The sequence below is a fragment of the Heterocephalus glaber genome, unplaced genomic scaffold, assembly GCF_053883595.1.
Source record: "Heterocephalus glaber isolate CG9 unplaced genomic scaffold, H.glaber_assembly_v1.0 deba00001452, whole genome shotgun sequence".
NCBI classification, from domain to species: Eukaryota; Metazoa; Chordata; class Mammalia; order Rodentia; family Bathyergidae; genus Heterocephalus; species Heterocephalus glaber.
Window position 1 is genome coordinate 21,606,256 of NW_028258302.1, and position 4,315 is coordinate 21,610,570.

The window sequence follows — 4,315 nt, forward strand, 5'->3', positions numbered from 1 at the left end:
TCATAAGGTAAAATACAGGTCATTTCCAGATCTGGTCCTTTAAAGCATCCCACACCAAACCTGTTTTCTTCTCCTTTTGCAGTGACTGTGCTCCAGATGACAAGACTACAAGACTGGAGAAGGCTGCCCAAAGTGCACTGGGCTCCACATGAATGAGGAAAAAACCCCATCCTGTTATTGTCTAAGCCATGGAGATTTTTAGAATTTATTTGTTACTGCAGCATGGCATAGTATAGTCCAGTCAAAACAAATACTAAAAGTCTTATAACAAAAACAAACAATAGCCAGGAATTTAGCTCAGTGATTCCGCTGCCTGTCCCTCAAGCGCAAGGACTCAAGTTTGATCCCCAGTACCCCAAACAAGCAAACAATAAAAGAAGCAATTCCTCTACTGACTTAGTTTTCTGTTGCTATAACAAAATACCTGAGACAGGTATACTGGCATACCACTGTTTTCCCAGCTGTTTGGGAAGCTGAGGCAAGAGGATCATTTGAGCAGCCTCCCTAGTAGCTGGGACTGCAGGTGTCTACCGCTGTGCCCGGTGGTCCTCTTTTCTTATAAAGCCACTAATGCCATCAGGAGGGCTCCACCCCCATGACTTCCTCTATCCCTAGTTAGCTCCCAAAGGCCGCACCTTCAAATAGCATTAACTTATGAATGTGGGATTTGTTTCCCGTACATGCACTTTTTGGGGTGTATTCAAGCCTCAGCTCTCTTCACTCTCCAGTCTTGCTTCCCAAAGGGCCACTTGAAGTATTTTAGCAGCTTCTTTTAGCAATTCTGTCTGTATTTCTAAGTATGATTTAATTTTTAGTTTATCAATTTTCGGCATTATGTATTAATTCTTATGGTGGCAGATGAGATTTTAGCAATCTTAAATCATCAGTAACCTTGATTGTCCCCCTCTCATCTTCATGATATGAACATCAAATGTGTTGGTTAAATCTGTATCATTTTTACATTATTCAGATATGAAAATGTAGAACACACGAGACAAACAGAATTTCTATATGTTTCTTTTCTTGTATAACTTTTTACTTTATTTTTATCTGCATTCATATTTGCTGTCTCTCTTTTTTCTCCCATTTGCTTAGTTTTTTATCGTGTTTTGTTTTGGTCTCTTTGAAGCAGACTCTTGCTATTATAGTCCAGTCTGACCTTGAGCTCCTCCTGCTTCTAATCATTACAGGCATGCAACACCATGCTCAGCTTGCTAATTTTAAAAAAATGTACATGTCATCAAGTCTTCCCGCACACCTATGGTGGACATTAATCATTCTACCTGGTGCCCAGATCCTGAGCCCTTCCTATGTTTAGGAACTCACCTATGAGACTCATGGGAAGTGGAACTCCCACCACGCAAATGGAAGACTCTAGATGCCCACTTTTCCAGCCTCTTGAAGCTAGGACACCTGGCTTGGGCTTCACTGTCCGAACCACTTTGCATCTGATTCCAGACTTTGAATTGAGAACTCAGGATAGAAGAAGCAGGAAAGGTAAGAAACTTTTGCAGTTGCAGTGGGACAGCAGCGTTAGTCAGTGGCAATGTCTGGTGGTCAGAGACTGGCAGTGTCAGCTTGCAAGTGGGTGGCAGTAGCCACATCACCCTGCCTATACTCCTTACAACCTGGGTGGAGATGTATCTCCTTGGGCAGCCATGGATGAAGTTCTCCAGCCTTTGGGGTGTACGGGCCACCTAATGTCCTTTTAGGTCCCAGCTTGCAGATGAGAATGGCCGTCATTTTCCACATGGTTACGTGCAGGGTTGAATTCCTGGGTGTGTGACCTGTGTGGTCTTGCAGCACCCTGGCTCTCAGAGGAGCTTGACTTGCTTTAATGCTCTGTCTTCATCATCCTGCAACTTTTTTCTGCCCTTTTGGCACCAGAACTTAGAACTTTTAATTTGTTCTAGTCACTGAAGCAAAAATCATGATAAGACACTCCACTGTCCTTCATAGTTCCCCAATACACAAAAAACCAGTTGTAAGGAAAAAATGGCTTTTTTTTTCATGTGGTGAAAAAATATAAATTCAAAAAAACCTTACAGAAAAGGGCTAGCTCTATCACTCATCTCTTTGAAAGTTTATATGGATGTACAGTCAAAATGGACAGGGTGTCCCTCCTGAAAAGTTAGCAATGGATTTCCAGCAGAGCCCGGGACTGTATACCATCTTGGAAAGTCCTCAGAAGGCTCTGTCATTGATCAGGCACAAAGTAAACACCCCGGTATCCTTGGAGGCTTGGAGAGAAAGACAGGGACCAAAGGAATTATTCAAACTTTATGTTCTTTCCTTGCAGCTTGTGGTCTTCTCCTCTTCCTCTTCATCCTCCAAAGCCTCCCCAGCCTGTGCCACCAAATCTGCCTCAACCTCCTCTGCCATCACGTCTGCCTCCAAAGCCTCCTCTACCTCCACAAAAAACCTCAAAGCCACTTTGCCTCTTTACTTTTAGGCCACCATCTTGCAATTCTTGCAATTTTTTTTTTTTTTTGGTAGTAGAGGGGATTGAAAGCCATGCTTTCACACTGAGCTTCATCCACTGCATTTTTTTTTTTTGAATTTTGAGGGTCTCATTAAGTCACGAAGATGCCTAGGCTGGGCTCAAATTTAAGATCTTCCTGCCTCAGCCTTCCAGAGGTCTGGGATTACAGGCATGTGCTACCATGCCCAGGTACCATCCTATAATTCTTTTTTTTTTTTTTTTGGTACTGGGGATCGAACTCAGGTCTTTGCACTTGCGAGGCAGGCGCGGGAACCACTGAGCTAAATCCCCGGCCCACCATCCTATAATTCTTAACAACTTTTAAACAAGAGGCCTTGCCTCTTTGTTTCATTTTGCATTGGGCCCTGCACATTATACAGCCAGTCTTGGTTGAGTGTCACTGATCACAAGTGAATTTCCCTCACTTCCAGAAGATCTCGATCCACTTCTGCTTCCTCTACCTCTCTGGTCCCCTGTGCAGCTGTCATCCTGTGTCTTCCTTCTGCCACCAACTGTGGAGTGTCCCTCGCCTTCCTCCCGGGCTGGCTCACTGTTTCCTGGACACTTGTCTTTTTCCCCATCCTCCCATCATTCATCAATCCCTTCCTGAGAAAAAATGTGTAGGAGGTAAAAGTGTTGAGAGTTGCATGCATGAAATTATGTTTATTCTGACTGAGAGGTTGGCCGTATTCTTTTTTTGTACCGGGGATCGAACTCAGGACCTTGTGCTTGCGAGGCAGGTGCCGGAACCACTGAGCTAAATCCCCGGCCCAGTTGGCCATATTCTTAAAATTCTGTGTTAATATTTCTCACTCGGTATTTTAAAGGTATTGTTCTTCACCTTTTAGTTTCTAATGCTATTATTTAGAAATTCAGGGCCATTCTAATTCCCAAGTCATTTATTTCTAAACAGCTTTATTAAAATATAATCAATATACTTTAATGTAGCATAGTTTTGGTTTGTTCTTTTCACCTCCCCCACTAAAGAAAATATTTTAGATGCTTCTCTTACTTCTAGGCCAAAGCCCACAAGTTTTCTGGGGATGTTTCTCCAATATCAAAACATACTCCATACTCCATAGGCCTCAAAATTAGAATAACAATCACAGACACCCCCTGCTTCTTTCTTTCACTCAGCAAATTATATAATGAGCCCCTGCTGAGTTTGCAGTGCTCAGAAAGACGGACAGGGCTCTTATCCTCTGGGATGCTGGGGTTATAGTAAAAGGAGAAGTGAAAATAGATTAAACAGTCTCATATTTTGCTGCTCATTATGAGTAAAAGAGACTGTTGGATGATGAAGTATGAGGATGGTCAGGCAGAGCCTCTCTGGGACCTGAAAGGCACCATGGGAAGAGCTGGGGCGGCGGGGTGGAATATTTCCATAGCAGTTTCCAAGATGCAACATTCCTGTGCTGGCCTGTCAGGGTCACCTGATTAATATCCCTGTTCCCTCCCTAATCGCCCCTCCTGTTCCTCTCCATCCCTTCTCGCCTCTCTGCTATTCTTTGGATGCACCAGACCTGTCTCAGCCTCAGAGCCTTTGCATCTCCTGTCCTCTGCCCAGAATGCTCTTCCCTCACATAGCTCCATGGCTTTGTGGCCTCACAGCCTTCAGGTTTCAGTGTCACCTCCTCACTGAGTCCTTCCCTAGCTACCTTGCTTAAAATTGCAAACCTACTCCCCAACACCTTTGGTTCCCTCTCCCAAGCTTTATTCCTTTTTCCTTAGTACCGATTCCCATCTGACAGTATGTTTATTTACTTGACTTGTTTCCCAAAGCAGGGATTTGTGTGCCTTTTGTTCTCCACCATATCTTCAGCACTAAGAACC